The following is a 19944-nucleotide window of genomic DNA, read 5'->3' on the forward strand; positions in this document are numbered from 1 at the left end:
CAGCTCCGGTGTCCCAGGATCTCCTCCGTCTCAGATGGTGACTTCGGCAGGTTTGGCCTGTACTGCACGAGCGTTGCTCACGTGGTCTGGAGCGTTCTGCACGGTAGTTCTGTGCCTGCGCACAACGCTCCAGACCAAGTGAGCTTGATTGACAGCGGAGCAGGTGCAGTAGAGGCCGACCTAGCGAAGTCACCATCTGAAACGGAAGAGATCCCGGGACACCCGAGCTGTGGTGAGGGACATGTCGGCTTCCATGGGCTGGAGGAAGCCCTGGGTAAGTAGATCTTTGGAGTATAGGAAGGACTTCACCCAACATGGTCTCTTGGATTGACGGTCACTATGTGGATGGCAGTTTCTCGTAACCTGGTCTTCCATATCCACACTACTCTCCACTATTTCCTTATCCCGCATTAGGCTCCTTTGGCACGCAGAGTGCGTGAGAAACGCTTTGTAGCATCACATTACCGCTATCTGCCACTTGCCAAATGTTTCCACAGGGTATTTTTGTCTGGACAAATAGTTTTATCGAGTTGACCCCATCTCCTTTTTCATAGAGGTGGAGGTGTTGTAGCGTTCCTTGGCCCTCATGAGTACTGTGATGGGAAGCTTTGATCCCCACCCCTTCCCCTCTAGCAAGGTTCCCCACCATAACTGGAAGTCATGTGGGTTGTTATTGCATCTGTCCTACATGACCACTAACCCTTTACTAAGACCCCGTGTTAACAGACTACGCAAGTTCACTTACAAACTTGCACATGTATTTTTGAAAAAAGTGATTGTCAGGGATCACACAGAATAGCATTTTTTTTATATAAATGAGATGGGTATTATGCAGCTGAAGCAGTGCAATACATGATGAGGTATGGCAGAATGTGCATGTGTCACACACGCTTTTGCCCGTTTTCTATTTATTTCAGTGGAGCCGATTGTGGCTTCTAATGTGCAGAGGTACTGTGTACTAAGCTAAAATATTAGTAATGCACTCTCATTGGGACTCAGGACTAGCCGACACAGCAAAGGTGGGGGTGGACCTATGCTCTGTAGAAAGAGCTGTTCCAAGGAGAAAAGAATACGCAGAAATGAGTATTTAAAGGGTCACTGAACACAAAAAATAAAAGGAATCTGGACATACCTGGGGCTTCATTCAGCCCCAAGTAAGCATACAGCAAACATGTCTAAGAAACGCTCTCAGAACATGAAATGTATATTACACACATGCAGGTGCTGCTTACAGTCCCAGGTAAGTCCGGATTCCATTAATTTTTTTGTATTCAGGGTCACTTGAAAATGGACTGTTGCTGCAAGCAGTGCCTGCATGTGTGCAGTATACATTTCATTTTAAAGGGAACCAAAACTGAGAGGGATATGGATGTTTCCTTTTAAACACCAGTTGCCTGGCTGTCCTGCTGATCTCTTTGGCTGCAGTAGTGACTGAATCACCTACCTGATGCAAGCATGCAGCTAATCCACAACAGGTGAAAGAGGCGCCCTGGTATAATAAAAGCACCTAAAATCAGCTTTAAAACGATAGGTAATATGAGGTAGCTTACCTCAATGACGAAATCTCTGTAATTTATACAAAAGATTTTTGCTAATAAATCTTTTGTATAAATTAGAGATTTCGTCATTGAGGTAAGGTACCTCATAATACCTATCGTTTTTAAGCTGATTTTAGGTGCTTTTATTATACCAGGGTGCCTCATTATCCCGTTGTGCTATGTATACCCCCGAACATACCCTGTCCGAGGGTGGTGACAGACCACTAGTGGAGTCCCCACAGTGGACTCTGTCCCCTATTTTCTACTAAGAGAGCGAACCACCTTCTGGTTCTGGCTAGGACTACCCCAAGTGGAGTCGGGTTTGTTGTCTCCACCTGCTTCCTGTGGTTGGTTGCCCCCAGCAACCTCCCTTTGTAAGTAGTGCTTTTAATTAATTTAATCCCATTGTGATTACTGACGTATTGCACTACTGGGCTCCCGCTTTTTGTCTCCTGTGCCTTTTTCTACAGGGTGCTGAATTACCCCTACCACAATTGCATGAAGCTAATCCAGTCTGACTTAAAGAGAATCTGTATTGTTAAAATCGCACAAAAGTAAACATACCAGTGCGTTAGGGGACATCTCCTATTACCCTCTGTCACAATTTCGCCGCTCCTCGCCGCATTAAAAGTGGTTAAAAACAGGTTTAAAAAGTTTGTTTATAAACAAACAAAATGGCCACCAAAACAGGAAGTAGGTTGATGTACAGTATGTCCACACATAGAAAATACATCCATACACAAGCAGGCTGTATACAGCCTTCCTTTTGAATCTCAAGAGATCATTGTGTGTTTCTTTCCCCCTGCATCTCTTATGCACTGACGTTTCAGGCTGCTCTTTTCTTCCTGCAAACAGCTTTGCCTTTGTCTGTAATTCCTCAGTATGTGAAAGCCCAGCCAGCTCAGAGGACGATTTATCCAGCTTGTAAGAGAGAAGAGAGAAGCTGCCCTAATCTAAATAATACACAGGCAGTGTGCATAGAGGGGCCTGGAAGGGGGAGTTCATAGCAGAACCACAACACTGAAGAACTTGGCAGCCTTCCAGACACAGGCCGACAAGTCTGACAGGGGAAAGATACATTGATTTATTACAGAGACTGTGATAGCAGAAAGTGCTGCAGTAAGCAAGAACACATTAGAATAGCTTTTGGAACTTGTAGGATGATAAAAAAACAGGATGCAATTTTTGTTACAGAGTCTCTTTAAGTCAGAGCACCTGATTTGCATGCTTGTTGAGGGGCTGTGGCTAAAAGTATTACAGACACAGGATCAGTAGGAGAGTCAGGTATCTGGTATTATTTTAAAAGGAAAAATCCATATCCTTCTCAGTTTAGGTTACTTTTAAAGCTCTGAGAGCTTTTCTTACAGATGTGTTTGCTGTATGCTTTCAATGTGAGTAAAGATACTTTGCATTCTAAGTAGAGTCTTTTTCATTGAGTACAGGTTGCCTGTGTAGATTTTTAGGTTCTAGTTGAGTAAACCCAGCAGAAAACCTCATAGACCAGTGCCTTCTCCCTGCTTGTGGCATTAAGTTCTGACCAGCACACAGTGGTTGTTAAATAAACTGTAAAATTGCACACCTTGGCCCTCACCTTCAGCTGCTCTTACCTGATAGGTGACTGGGGTCCAAATTCACTAAAGGGGTGGAGCCACAAACAGCTAATCAGATTTGTTATATTGATTTCAGCCATTCTGTTATTGGCAGGGTTCTCAAACGTGACACAGTTGGTCAATAGATGACTGGGATTAATATTCAGGAAAGTGGGTGGAATCTACAACAGCCAATCAAAATTCACCTATTGATATTTAAGGGAAATATTGAAACTGCTGCCACTCTTACACTAATAATGGCAGAAGCCTCAAAAAAGCTACAGTCGGTCATGAAGTGGCTGGGGTTCAAATCCACTAAAGTGGTGGAGCCACAAACAGCCAATACGATTACTTTACTGGATAAACTGCTTCCATTCACACAATTTTGATGGCAGAAGCCCAAAAGCTTAAAATTTGGTCACTGGGTGACTGAGATTAATATTCAAAAAAATGGGTGGAGCCTAACAAGAAAATCAAAATTCACCTGTTGATTTTCAAGGGAAATATTTAAATTGCTGCCATTCTTGCACTGTTAATGGCACAAGCCTCAAACCTGGTACAGTTGGTCATTGGGTCACTGGGGTTCAAATTCAGAAAAGGGGTGGAGCAACAAACAGCCAATCAAATTTGTTTCATCTCACTGGTAAATTACAAATTATTGATGCCAAGGAGCCCAGAGGTCACAAACTTGGTCATTGAGTGACTGTGTGTCAAAGTTACAAAAAGTGGGCGGAGCCAAAAACAAATTTCACTAGGAAAATATAAACTGCAGCCATTCCTACACTGTTAATGGCAAGGGTTCTCAAACTTTGCCCAGATGGTCACTGGGTGACTGAGATTAATATTATGGGAAGTGGGTGCAGCCTATAATAGCCAATCAAAATTCACCTGTTGATTTTCAAGGGGAATATTGAAATTGCTTCCATTTTTGCTCTGTTAATAACAGATGCCTCAAACCTGCTACAGTTGGTCATTGGGTGACTGGGGTTCAAATGCCGGAGAGGGGCAGAGCCACAAACAGCCAATCTGATTTGTTTAATTTCTATGGGAATATACAAATTATTGATGACAAAGACCCCAAAGCTCACAAACTTGGTCACTGAGTATTTGTGTGTTAGGGTTACAAAAAGTGGCCAGAGCTAACACCAGCCAAATACATACCCGGGCAACGCCGATTCATCAGCTATTATTCATAAAAGTGGATGGAGCATACAAAAGCCAATCAAAATTCATCTATTGATTTTCAAGGGAAATATTTAATTACTGCCATTCTTGCACTGTTAATTGCACAAGCCCCAAACTGGGTACAGTTATTTATTGGGTGACTGGGGTTCAAATTCAGAAAAGGGGTGGAGACACAAACAGCCCATCAGATTTGTTTCATTTCAATGCAAATTATTGATGCCAAAGACTGCAAAGCTCACAAATTTGTTTATTGAGTAATTAAGTAATTGTCTGTTACTTGTAACGATTGGTGTCAGCACGCAGAGAGAATCTGATTATTGGTGATCTGCAGTATCACCAAGAATGCAGATATATACCTGATTATTGATGATCTGCAGAATCACCGATAATACAGATATATTGCTAACCTAGTTACCTAGTGTAACAGTAGTACTTTGAGTAATTCACCTGCTGAGCAGGTGATCATAGGCAGTAAAGGAATACTGCTCTTGAGGGCACAGGAACCTTCCAGCAGCCTGATACTCTCCAAGGGGTGGAGTCAGGCTGGAGATAGGAAAGACCAGAGAGTGAGTGAATAACCCACTGATCACCTGTCAATCACCTATCAATCACCCATCAATCACCCCCTGTCACTGCCACCCATCAATCACTACCTGTCACTGCCACCCATCAATCAGCCCCTAACCTGCCCCTTGCGGGCAATCTGATCACCCACCCACACCATCAGATTGCCCCAGACCTACCCTCAGATCACCTCCAAAGTGCATTGTTTACATATGTTCTGCCATCTAATCACCCACTGATCACCCATCAATCAGCCCCTGTCACTGCTACCCATCAGATTAGACCCTTATCTGCCCCTAGGGCACCCAATCACCCACCCACACCCTCAGACTGCCCTCAGACCCCAGCCCTGATCACCTCGCCAGTGCATTGCTTGCATCTATTCCCCCCACTAATCACACCTTGAGACACCCATCAATCACCTCCTGTCACCCCCTAACACACCTTCCCATCAATTCAGGCCCTAATTTGCCCCGTGTGGGCTCCTGATCACTCGGCCAAACCCTCAGATCCCCCTCAGACCCCCTTCCGATCACCTCTCCAGTGCATTGATTGCATCTATTTTCCCCTCTAACCACCCCCTGAGACACCCATCAATCACCTCCTGTTACCCCCCTAGCACTCCTATCCATCAGATCAGGCCCAATACAACCTGTCATGTAAGAGGCCACCCTGCTTATGACCGGTTCCACAAAATTCGCCCCCTCATACACCACCTGCCAAAAATTTGCAGATGCTTATACCCCTGAACAGTCATTTTGAGACATTTGGTTTCCAGACTACTCACGGTTTTGGGCCCGTAAAATGCCAGGGCAGTATAGGAACTCCACAAGTGACCCCTTTTTAGAAAAAAGACACCACAAGGTATTCTGTTAGGTGTATGAAGCGTTCATAGAAGATTTTATTTTTTGTCAAAAGTTAGCGGAAATTGATTTTTATTGTTTTTTCACAAAGTTTCATTTTTCACTAACTTGTGACAAAAAATAAGCTCTTCTATGAACTCACCATACACCTAACGGAATACCTTGGGGTGTCTTCTTTCTAAAATGGGGTCACTTGTGGCGTTCTTATACTGCCCTGGCATTTTAGGGTCCCTAAACCGTGAGGAGTAGTCTAGAAAACAAATGCCTCAAAATGACCTGTGAATAGGACGTTGGGCCCCTTAGCGCACCTAGGCTGCAAAAAAGTGTCACACATATCATATTGCCGTACTCAGGAGAAGTAGTATAATGTGTTTTGGGGTGTATTTTTACACATACCCATGCTGGGTGGGAGAAATCTCTCTGTATATGGACAATTGTGTGTAAAAAAAAATCTAATGTATGTCATTTACAGAGATATTTCTCCCACCCAGCATGGGTATATGTAAAAATATACCACAAAACACATTATACTACTTCTTCTGAGCACGGCAGTACCACATGTGGGGCACTTTTTTGCAGCCTAACTGCGCTAAAGGGCCCAAAGTCCAATGAGTACCTTTAGGATTTCACAGGTCATTTTACGACATTTGGGTTCAAGACTACTCCTCATGGTTTAGAGCCCCTACAATTCCAGGGCAGTATAGGAACCCCACAAGTGACCTCATTTTAGAAAGAAGACACCCCATGGTATTCTGTTAGGTGTATGACGAGTTCATAGAAGATTTTATTTTTTGTCACAAGTTAGCGGAAATTGATTTGTATTGGTTTTTTTTTCACAAAGTGTCAATTTCCACTAACTTGTGACAAGAAAAATCTTCTATGAACTCACCATACTCCTAACAGAATACCTTGGGGTGTCTTCTTTCTAAAATGGGGTCACTTGTGGGGTTCCTATACTGCCCTGGCATTTTAGGGGCCCTAAACCGTGAGGAGTAGTCTAGAATCCAAATGCCTCAAAATGACCTGTGAATAGGACGTTAGGCCCCTTAGCGCACCTAGGTTGCAAAAAAGTGCCACACATGTGGTATTGCCCTACTCAGGAGAAGTAGTATAATGTGTTTTGGGGTGTATTTTTACACATACCCATGCTGGGTGGGAGAAATATCTCTGTAAATGACAATTTTTTGATTTTTTTTTTACACACAATTGTCCATTTACAGAGATATTTCTCCCACCCAGCATGGGTATGTGTAAAAATACACCCCAAAACACATTATACTACTTCTGAGTACGGCGATACCACATGTGTGGCACTTTTTTGCACCCTAACTGTGCTAAGGGGCCCAAAGTCCAATGAGTACCTTTAGGATTTCACAGGTCATTTTGCGACATTTGGTTTCAAGACTACTCCTCACGGTTTAGGGCCCCTAAAATGCCAGGGCAGTATAGGAACCCCGTAAATGCCCCCATTTTAGAAAGAAGACACGCCAAGGTATTCCGTTAGGAGTATGGTGAGTTCATAGAAGATTTTATTTTTTGTCACAAGTTAGCGGAAAATGACACTTTGTGAAAAAAAAACAATTAAAATCAATTTCCGCTTACTTGTGACAAAAAAAATCTTCTATGAACTCACTATACTCCTAACGGAATACCTTGGGGTGTCTTCTTTCTAAAATGGGGTCATTTGTGGAGTTCCTATACTGCCCTGGCATTTTAGGGGCCCTAAACCGTGAGGAGTAGTCTTGAAACCAAATGTCGCAAAATGACCTGTGAAATCCTAAAGGTACTCATTGGACTTTGGGCCCCTTAGCGCAGTTAGGGTGCAAAAAAGTGCCACACATGTGGTATCACCGTACTCAGGAGAAGTAGTATAATGTGTTTTGGGGTGTATTTTTACACATACCCAGAGATATTTCTCACACCCAGCATGGGTATGTGTAAAAATACACCCCAAAACACATTATACTACTTCTCCTGAGTACGGCAATACCACATGTGTGGCACTTTTTTGCAGCCTAACTGCGCTAAGGGGCCCTAAGTCCAATGAGCACCTTTAGGCTTTACAGGGGTGCTTACAATTTAGCACCCCCCAAAATGCCAGGACAGTAAACACACCCCACAAATGACCCCATTTTGGAAAGTAGACACATCAAGGTATTCAGAGGGGAGCATAGTGAGTCAGTGGCAGATTTCATTTTTTTTGTCGCAAGTTAGAAGAAATGGAAACCTTTTTTTTCCTTTTTTTTGTGACAAAAAATAAAATCTTCTATGAACTCACCATGCCTCTCAGTGAATACTTTGGGATGTCTTCTTTCCAAAATGGGGTCATTTGGGGGGTATTTATACTATCCTGGAATTTTAGCACCTCATGAAACATGACAGGTGCTCAAAAAAGTCGGAGATGCTTCAAAATGGGAAAATTCACTTTTTGCACCATAGTTTGTAAACGCTATAACTTTTACCCAAACCAATAAATATACACTGAATGTTTTTTTTTTTATCAAAGACATGTAGCAGAATAACTTTTGCGCTCAAATGTATAGGAAATTTTACTTTATTTGAAAAATGTCAGCACAGAAAGTAAAAAAAGTCTTTTTTTGACAAAATTCATGTCTTTTTTGATGAATATAATAAAAAGTAAAACTCGCAGCACCAATCAAATAGCACCAAAAGAAAACTGTATTAGTGACAAGAAAAGGAGGTAAAATTCATTTAGGTGGTAGGTTGTATGACCGAGCAATAAACCGTTAAAGCTGCAGTGGTCTGAATGGAAAAAAAGGCTCTGGTCCTTATGGGGTTTTATGACTGCAGTCCTTAAGTGGTTAGAGAAGGTTGTGTTTTACATTGGAAGATTCTTCTCTTGTTCAGTTAGCATAGGGTGGGTTGACTACAGCGGCAAGAGGACCATCGAGGGACTACAATGCCAAAATGACCATCGGGAAACTACAACGGCAAAATAACCATCGGGAGACTACAACGGCAAGATGACCATTGAGGGACTACAACTGTAAGATGACCATCGGGGATTACAAGGGCAAGATGACCATTGAGGGACTACAACAGGAAGAGGCCCATCGAAGATGACCATCGGGGGACTACAATGGCAAGAGGCCCATCGAGGGACTACAATGGCAAGAGGCCCATCGAGGGACTACAATGGCAACAGGCCCATCGGGGACTACAATGGCAAGAAGACCATCGGGGGACTACAACAGCAAGATGACCATCGAGGGACTACAACGGCAAGAGGCCCATCGAGAGACTACAATGACAAGAGGCCCATTGGGGGACTACAACGTCAACATGACCACTGGGGGACTACAACGGCAAGAGGCCTATTAGAAGACTGACTACAATGGCAAGATGCCCAACAGGGACTACAATGGCAAGAGGCCCAACAGTGACTACAACAGCAAGAGGTCCACCTGAAGACTACAATGGCAAGATTACCATCGGGGGACTACAACGGCAAAATGACCATCGGGGGACTACAACGGCAAGATGACCATCGAGGGACTACAATGGTAAGATGACCATCGGGGACTACAATGACAAGATGACCATCGAGGGACTACAAACAGGAAGAGGCCCATCGAGGGACTACAATGGCCAGATGACCACTGGTAGACTACAATGGTAAGATGACCATCGGGGGACTACAACGGCAAGATACCATCGAGGGACTACAATGGCAAGAGGCTTATTGGGAGACTACAATGGCAAGATGGCCATCAGAGGAGTACAATGGTAAGATGACCATCGGGGACTACAACTGCAAAGAGGCCCATCAGAGGACTGACACGGCAAGAGGCCCAACAGGGACTACAACAGCAAGAGGCCCACTGGAAGACTACAATGGTAAGAGGACCATCGAGGGACTACAATGCCAAGATGACCATCGGGGGTCTACAACGGCAAGATGACCATCAAGGGACTACAATGGAAAGATGACCTTTGAGGGACTACAACTGTAAGATGATCAATGGGGACTCTAATGCCAAGATGAGCATCGAGGGACGACAACAGGAAGAGGCCTATCAAGGGACTACAATGGCAAGATGACCATCGGGGGACTACAACGGCAAGATGACCATTGGGGGACTACAATGGCAAGAGGCCAATCGAGGGACAACAATGGCAAGAGGCCCATTGAAGGACTACAACGGCAAGAGGCCCATCGAAAGACTATAATGGCAAGATGACCATCGGGGGACTACAACGGCAAGATGGCCATCGAGGAAAACAGCAAGATGACCACCGGGTGACTACAATGGTAAGATGACCATCGGGGACTACAACGGCAAGATGACCATTGAGGGACTACAACAGGAAGAGGCCCATCGAGGGACTACAATGGCAAGATGACCATTGAGGACTACAACTGTAAGATGACCATCGGGGATTACAATGGCAAGATGACCATCGAGGGAGTACAACAGGAAGAGGCCCATCGAAGATGACCATCGGGGGACTACAATGGCAAGAGGCCCATCGAGGGACTACAATGGCAAGAGGCCCATCGAGGGACTACAACGGCAAGAGGCCCATCGAGAGACTACAATAACAAGAAGCCCATTGGGGGACTACAATGGCAACATGACCACTGGGGGACTACAACGGCAAGATGACCATCGGGGGACTGCAATGGTAAGATGACCATCGGGGGACTACAACGGCAAGAGGCTTATTGGGAGACTACAATGGCAAAATGACCATCGGAGGTCTACAACGGCAAGATGACCATCAAGGGACTACAACGGCAAGATGACCATCGAGGGACTACAACCGTAATATGATCAATGGGGACTATAATGCCAAGATGACCGTCGGGGACTACAACGGCAAGATGACCATTGGGGGACTACAATGGCAAGATGACTATTGGGGGACTACAATGGCAAGAGGCCCATCGAGGGAGTACAATGGCAAGAGGCCCATCGAGGGACTACAACGGCAAGAGGCCCATCGAGAGACTTCAACGGCAATATAACCATCGGGAGACTACAACGGCAAAATAACCATTGAGGGACTACAACTGTAAGATGACCATCGGGGATTACAATGGTAAGATGACCATGGAGGGACTACAACAGGAAGAGGCCCAACGAAGATGACCATCGGGGGACTACAATGGCAAGAGGCCCATCGAGGGACTACAATGGCAAGAGGCCCATCGAGAGACTACAATGACAAGAAGCCCATTGGGGGACTACAAAGGCAACATGACCACTGGGGGACTACAACGGCAAGATAATTATCGGGGATTACAACGGCAAGAAGCCTATTAGAGGACTGACACGGAAAGATGCCAAACAGGGACTACAATGGCAAGAGGTCCAACAGGGACTACAACAGCAAGAGGTCCACTGGAAGACTACAATGGTAAGATGACCATCGGGAGACTACAACGGCAAGATACCATCGAGGGACTACAATGGCAAGAGGCTTATTGGGAGACTACAATGGCAAGATGGCCATCAGAGGACTACAATGGTAAGATGACCATCGGGGACTACAACTGCAAAGAGGCCCATCAGAGGACTGACACGGCAAGAGGCCCAACAGGGACTACAACAGCAAGAGGCCCACTGGAAGACTACAATGGTAAGAGGACCATCGAGGGACTACAATGCCAAGATGACCATCGGGGGTCTACAACGGCAAGATGACCATCAAGGGACTACAATGGAAAGATGACCTTTGAGGGACTACAACTGTAAGATGATCAATGGGGACTCTAATGCCAAGATGAGCATCGAGGGACTACAACAGGAAGAGGCCTATCAAGGGACTACAATGGCAAGATGACCATCGGGGGACTACAACGGCAAGATGACCATTGGGGGACTACAATGGCAAGAGGCCAATCAAGGGACAACAATGGCAAGAGGCCCATTGAAGGACTACAACGGCAAGAGGCCCATCGAAAGACTACAATGGCAAGATGACCATCGGGGGACTACAACGGCAAGATGGCCATCGAGGAAAACGGCAAGATGACCACCGGGGGACTACAATGGTAAGATGACCATCGGGGACTACAACAGGAAGAGGCCCATCGAGGGACTACAATGGCAAGATGACCATTGAGGACTACAACTGTAAGATGACCATCGGGGATTACAATGGCAAGATGACCATCGAGGGAGTACAACAGGAAGAGGCCCATCGAAGATGACCATCGGGGGACTACAATGGCAAGAGGCCCATCGAGGGACTACAATGGCAAGAGGCCCATCGAGGGACTACAATGACAAGAAGCCCATTGGGGGACTACAACGGCAACATAACCACTGGGGGACTACAACGGCAAGATAATTATCGGGGGATTACAACGGCAAGAAGCCTATTAGAGGACTGACACGGAAAGATGCCAAACAGGGATTACAATGGCAAGAGGTCCAACAGGGACTACAACAGCAAGAGGTCCACTGGAAGACTACAATGGTAAGAGGACCATCGGGGGCTACAACGGCAAGATGACCATCGAGGGACTACAACGGCAAGAGGCTTATTGGGAGACTACAATGGCAAGATGACCATCGAGGGACTACAATGCCAAGATGACCATCGGGGGTCTAAAACGGCAAGATGACCATCAAGGGACTACAGCGGCAAGATGACCATCAGGGGACTACAACCGTAAGATGATCAATGGGGACTATAATGCCAAGATGACCATCAAGGGACTACAACAGGAAGAGGTCTATCGAGGGGCTACAATGGTAAGATGACCGTCGGGGGACTACAACGGCAAGATGATCATTGGGGGACTACAATAGCAAGATGACTATCGGGGGACTACAATGGCAAGAGGCCCATCGAGGGACTACAATGGCAAGAGGCCCATCGAGGGACTACAACGGCAAGAGGCCCATCGAGGGACTACAACGGCAAGAGGCCCATCGAGAGACTTCAACGGCAAGATAACCATCGGGAGACTACAACGGAAAAATGACCATTGAGGGACTATAACTGTAAGATGACCATCGGGGATTACAATGGTAAGATGACCATGGAGGGACTACAACAGGACTACAACAGGGCCCAACGAAGATGACCATCGGGGGACTTCAATGGCAAGAGGCCCATCGAGGGACTACAATGGCAAGAGGCCCATCGAGGGACTACAATGGCAAGATAACCATCGGGAGACTACAACGGCAAAATTACCATTGAAGGACTACAACAGCAAGATGACCATCGAGGGACTTCAACGGCAAGAGGCCCATCGAGAGACTACAATGACAAGAGGCCCATTGGGGGACTACACAACGGCAACATGACCACTGGGGGACTACAACGGCAAGATGACCATTGGGGGACTACAATGGCAAGAGGCCTATTACTAGAGGACTGACACAGAAAGATGCCAAACAGGGACTACAATAGCAAGAGGTCCAACAGGGACTACAACAGCAACAGGGTCCACTGGAAGACTACAATGGTAAGAGGACCATCGGGAGCCTATAACGGCAAGATGACCATCGTGGGACTACATCGGCAAGATGACCATCGAGGGACTGCAACGGTAAGATGACCATCGGCGACTACAATGGCAAGATGACCATCGGGGGACTACAATGGCAAGAGGCCCAATCGAGGGACTACAATGGCAAGATGACCATCGGGGGACTACAATGGCAAGATGACCATCTGGGGACTACAATGGCAAGAGGCCCATCAGAGGACTGACACGGCAAGAGGCCCAACAGGGTCTACAATGGCAAGAGGCCCAACAGGGACTACATCGGCAAGAAGCTCATCGACAGACTACAACGGCAAGATGACCATCGGGGGACTACAACGGCAAGAGGCCCATCAGAGGACTGACACGGCAAGAGGCCCAACAGGGACTACAACGGCAAGCGGCCCACTGGAAGACTACAATGGTAAGAGGACCATCAAGGGGCTACAATGGCAAGATGACCATTTGGGGACTAAGACGGCAAGAGTGTGTGGTTTCCTGGAGTTTGCACTCCCTTCAACTAGATCGGGTATTGTGATTGTAGATCTTTCAACTATTATAGGCAATAAAAGGGGTGAGGGTAGGTTCCTTAGAGAATATTGGGTTTTTTTATTGGAAGATTCTTCTCTTGTTCAGTTAGCATGGGGTGGGTTGTGCCAACATATACTACGTTGGTGGGATGAAATGGCTCCCGGGGAGAGGGGTTTTAGCTGACAATTCAGCAGTGTAGGGATCATGCATCTATGCTATTTCTGGGGTCTTAACAGAAGCAGAGACTTACACTGCACCTTTTATTTGTCACACAATATATTTGTAGCCAGAAGTGGTACTCTTCTTGTTATGTTTGTCAGGGGAAGTAGAAGGCGTTGTCTGGGTCCAAGTCAGAAGTGAAATTGAGATCACATCTATAGCATACTGGTGGGGTGGGAGGTTTCCCTTAGGACTGAGGATTTTTCCTAGAGTTTGTATGCCCTTCAACTAGTTAGGGTATTGTCATAGTAGACATTTCAACTATTATAGGCAATAAAAAGGGTGGGGGGTAGGTTCCTTGGAGAAGGTTGTGTTTTACATTGGAAAATTCTGCTCTTGTTCAGTTAGCATGGGGTGGGTTGACTACAGCGGCAAGAGGACCATCGAGGGACTACAATGCCAAGGTGATCATCGAGGGACTATAATGCCAAAATGACCATCGGGGGACTACAACGGCAAGATAGCCATCGGGAGACTACAACGGCAAGATGACAATTGAGGGACTACAACTGTAAGATGACCATCGGGGATTACAATGGCAAGATGACCATCGAGGGAGTACAACAGGAAGAGGCCCATCGAAGATGACCATCGGGGGACTACAATGGCAAGAGGCCCATCGAAGGACTACAATGGCAAGAGGCCCATTGAGGGACTACAATGGCAAGAGGCCCATCGGGGACTACAATGGCAAGAAGACCATCGGGGGACTACAACAGCAAGATGACCATCAAGGGACTACAACGGCAAGAGGCCCATCAAGAGACTACAATGACAAGAGGCCCATCAAGAGACTACAATGACAAGAGGCCCATTGGGGGACTGCAATGGCAACATGACCACTGGGGGACTACAACGGCAAGATGGCCATCGGGGGACTACAATTGCAAGAGGCCTATTAGAGGACTGACATGGAAATATGCCCAACAGGGACTACAATGGCAAGAGGCCCAACAGGGACTACAACAGCAAGAGGTAAACTGGAAGACTACAATGGTAAGAGGACCATCGGGGGCTACAACGGCAAGATGACCATCGGGGGACTACAACGGCAAGATGACCATCGAGGGACTACAACGGTAAGATAACCATCGGGGAATACAATGGCCAAGATGACCATCGAGGGACTACAACAGGAAGAGGCCCATCGAGGGACTACAATGGCAAGATGACCACTGGTAGACTCTAATGGTAAGATGACTATCGGGGGACTACAACGGCAAGATGACCATCGAGGGACTACAACAGCAAGATGCTTATTGGGAGACTACAATGGCAAGATGACTATCAGAGGACTACAATGGTAAGATGACCATTGAGGACTTCAACTGCAAAGAGGCCCATCAAAGGACTGACACGGCAAGAGGCCCAACAGGGACTACAACAGCAAGAGGCCCACTGGAAGACTACAATGGTAAGAGGACCATCGAGGGACTACAATGCCAAGATTTTTAATAGACCAGATAATGTATCAAATGTGCAGATTCTAGAACATTTGGGAAATAGTGATCACAACATGATAACGTTTGATCTGGTGACTGATAGGCCATGGGGCAGCGGGACCACTAAAACTATGAATTTTAGAAAAGCAAAGTTCAATCAAATTAGGCAGGCACTAAGTTTGGTGAACTGGGATAATGTACTACAAGGGGAGGACACTGAAAGGAAATCCCTGATGACGGCATAACGCCAAAACCTGGTAGGGAAGGAGAGACGGGCTATCTCAGAGAACGACCATTGAATGGTGTGATAAGGTGCACTTTAACATCAGTCAGTGCAAAAACCTTATATGCTTTTTTATGCAGTTTGGGTCCAGTTTGCATGGACCCACAATGTAAGTAATGTACCTTATTTTATGAAGATTGTTTGAATAAAGTTTGTAACCCCCTGTTGTTGAAAACTACTGAGCCTGGCTTGTTGTTTGTCCCTTGGTGGTGGACACTGTGTATCTAACAAGCACTGGGTGACTACAGGCTGTAACAACAGAAGAGGGTGGTGTTCCAGTGCTGAGGATTACAGATTACATGCTTTTATGGTTCCACTGTGGATTGGAATTTACCTCTGGCAGTTAGTTGTATCGGTGTGGAGCGCTTGATAACTCTTGCAACATAAACTGAAGGGAAATGGCAAGCTTTTAAACTTATTCTCAATCAATATTGTAGTATGTATATCCCATATGGTAACAAAATGTCTAGGAATAAAAAAAAAGGCCTCTATGGATGAATAGAAAGGTTAGGGATAAAATGAAGAGGAAAAAGAATGCCTATAAGGTCCTAAAACAGGAGGGGACCGAGGCTGCACTAAGCAATTATAAGGAGTGCAATAATTGTAAAAAAGAAATTAGGCTGGCAAAGATCGAAGCTGAAAATCAAATCGCTAGGGATATCAAATCTAACCCAAAATTTTTTTACAAGTACATCAACTCTAAAAAAAGAAAGGTTGACTGTATAGGACTCCTAAAGGATGAGGGTGGGAACTCAATGGTGGATGACCAAGGTAAGGCAGAGTTATTAAATGCTTTCTTTGCTTCTGTCTTCACAAAGGAAACAGCACTGTTGCAAATTACAGAGGCAGAAAAGTCTCAATCTTCTAACTGTAATATTAAATACTTAACGCAGGAAGAAGTGAAGGCAAGACTAAATAAATTAAAAATAGACAAGGCACCTGGCCTGGATGGCATGCATCCTCGAGTCCTAAGGGAATTAAGTTCAGTTATAGATAAACCCCTTTATCTTATCTTTTGGGACTCTCTTGCAACTGGCAGAGTCCCAGTGGATTGGCGTACAGCCCACTTTTTCCCATTATTTAAGAAGGGCAAAAAATCAGATCCAGGAAATTATAGACCTGTAAGCTTAAAGGGGAACTTCAGCCTAAACAAAGATACTGTCATCAAGTTACATTAGTTATGTTAATTAGAATAGATAGGTAATATAATCTCTTACCCACCCTGTTTTAAAAGAACAGGCAAATGTTTGTGATTCATGGGGGCTGCCATCTTTGTCATGGGGGCAGCCATCTTTTTGGTTGAAAGGAGGTGACAAGGAGCACTAGACACAGTTCCAACTGTCCTGTGTCCTGATAACCCCTCCCAGCTGCACACACTAGGCTTCAAATGTCAAATTCAAAATGTTAAAAAAAAATTTGCACAAAAACAGCAGAACAAGAACAAAAAAATCAGAAATCCCATCATGCTTTGCACAGCATCAGGGGAAAAAAGCCCGGGCAGTTTTCTTCTGTGCAGCTAAAAATGAGGCTTGTATAAGAGAAACAAAGTTCTGATGCTGTGAAACTGTTAAAGAAACACAAAGCCTTTTCAGTGCTGCTGAGTCGATTTTTAGTCCGGAGGTTCACTTTAACATCAGTTGTATGCAAACTATTTGAGAGGTTACTAAGAGATACTATACATGACTTCATAGTAGAAAATAATCTTATTTCTCAGCATCAACATGGGTTTACTAAAGACAGGTCCTGTTTGACTAACATGCTCAGATTTTATGAGGTAGTGAATGCTAATATGGATATTGAGAATGCTGTAGATGTGATATACTTGGACTTTGCAAAGGCCTTCGACACTGTTCCCCACAAAAGTCTGGTGCAAAAGATGAGGATGCAAGGACTGGGGAAGAGTCTGTGTGCATGGATAGGGGACTGGCTAATGGACAGAAAACAAAGAGTTGTGGTCAATGGATTGTACTCAAAATGGGAGACTGTTAGCAGTGGGGTCCCACAGGGGTCTGTACTGGGTCCAGTGCTCTTCAATGTATTTATTAATGACCTAGTAGATGCAGTAGTGAGCAATGTTGCTATTTTTTGCAGATGATACAAAATTGTGCAGAATCATCAACTCTCAGGAAGATAGTGTCATATTGCAACAGGATCTGGATAGGATGGCTATTATATGTGTACATAAATGGCAGATGAAATTCAATGTTGAAAAATGTAAAGTCATGCATTTTGGTCGTACCAATGGTCTAGCACCATACAAAATAAATGGGATATATTTGGGGACATAAAACTTGGAGAAGGACTTAGGAGTACTCATCGACAACAAGTTGAATAATCGTATTTAATGCCAAGCCGCTGCAGCTAAAGCTAACAAAATTTTGTAATGCATTAAAAGGGAAATAAAAACTCGAGATGCTAGCAAAATATTGCCCCTGTTTAACTCTTTAGTAAGGCCACATCTGGAATATGGAATTCAGTTCTGGGCACCACATTACAAAAAAGATATTGCAGTTTTAGAGCAGGTGCAGAGATGAGCAACAAAATTGATACGTGGGATGGAAGGGCTCGCTTACCAAGAAAGGTTAGATAAACTGGGTTTATTTAGTCTAGAGAAAAGACGCCTTAGAGGAGATCTAATTAACATGTTGTGAGGAAACGCGGAAAAGCCACCGTCTCTCTGGGTGAGGCGGCTGTTTCCGCGCCCAGCATGACGTCACAACGCGGAAAAACCGCCGCATGCCGCGTAGGCAGAGCGGCGGAATCCGCATTGGAAGCGGCGGAATCCGCATTAGAGTCGGCTCCCACGCTCGCTTCACTGGATACATTGCAAGGCAGTACTGGTGTGGCTGGGACTGATAGTCCTCCAAGATTCAGAGTGACACGCGCGAGTCCAGAAGGAATTGGGCAGTACTCCTTACTGCTCTGAGGCTCAGTCCTCTCATTACTACTGTTTGCACCAAACACTCTGCTTAGGTGTCCAGAGGTTAGCTTGTATATCGGATTATCGGTGATACTGCAGATCATCTATAATCTGGTATATATCTGTATTTCCAGTGATACTGCAGATCACCGGTAATCAGATCCTCTCTGTGCTACACCGATCGTTACACATGTATAAATACATCAGAGGGCAATATAATAGCTTGGCGGATGAGCTTTTTGTCCCTAGGCCTTCTCAAAGGATCAGAGGACATGATCTGCGCATGGAGGAAAAACGGTTTAGCCATTTATTTAGGAAAGGGTTTTCTACAGTAAGAGTGATTAAGATGTGGAATGCATTGCCACAGGAAGTCGTTATGGCAAACTCTATACCTGCATTTAAAGGGGGCTTAGATGCTTTGCTTGCGTTGAAAGACATCCATGGCTACAATTACTAGGTAATGCCTAATAAAGTTGATCCAGGGATTTTTATCTGATTGCCATCTGGAGTCAGGAGGGAATTTTTCCCTTTTGGGGCTAATTGGACCATGCCTTGTAAGGGTTTTTTCACCTTCCTCTGGATCAACAGGGATATGTGAGGGAGCAGGCTGAGTTGTACTTTGTACTGGTTGAACTCGATGGACGTATGTCTTTTTTCAACCATAATAACTATGTAACTATGTAAGATGACCATCGGGGGTGTACAACGGCAAGATGACCATCAAGGGACAACAACGGCAAGATGACCATCGAGGGACTACAACCGTAAGATGAGCAATGGGGACTACAATGGCAAGATGACCATCGAGGGACTACAACAGGCCTATCGAGGGACTACAATGGCAAGATGACCATCGGGGGACTAAAACGGCAAGATGACTACTGGGGAACTACAACGGTAAGATGACCAACGGGGACTACAACGTCAGGATGACCATCGAGAGAGTAGAATTGCAAGATGAGCATCGGGGACTACAACGGCAAGAGGCCAAACAGGGACTACAACGGCAAGAGGCCCACTGGAAGACTACAATGGTAAGAGGACCATCAAGGGACTACAATGGCAAGATGACCATTTGGGGACTAAGACGGGAAGAGTGTGTGGTTTCCTGGAGTTTGTACTCCAACTAGTTAGGGTATTGTGATTGTAGATCTTTCAACTATTATAGGCAATAAAAGGGGTGGGGGTAGGTTCCTTAGAGAAGATTGGGTTTTTTTTATTGGAAGATTTTTCTCTTGTTCAGTTAGCATGGGGTGGGTTGTGCCAACATGTACTAGGTTGGTGGGATGAAATGGCTCCCGGGGAGCGGGGTTTTAGCTGGCAATTCAGCAGGGTAGGGATC

This window comes from Hyperolius riggenbachi, chromosome 5 (assembly GCF_040937935.1).
Source record: "Hyperolius riggenbachi isolate aHypRig1 chromosome 5, aHypRig1.pri, whole genome shotgun sequence".
Lineage (NCBI taxonomy): Eukaryota > Metazoa > Chordata > Amphibia > Anura > Hyperoliidae > Hyperolius > Hyperolius riggenbachi.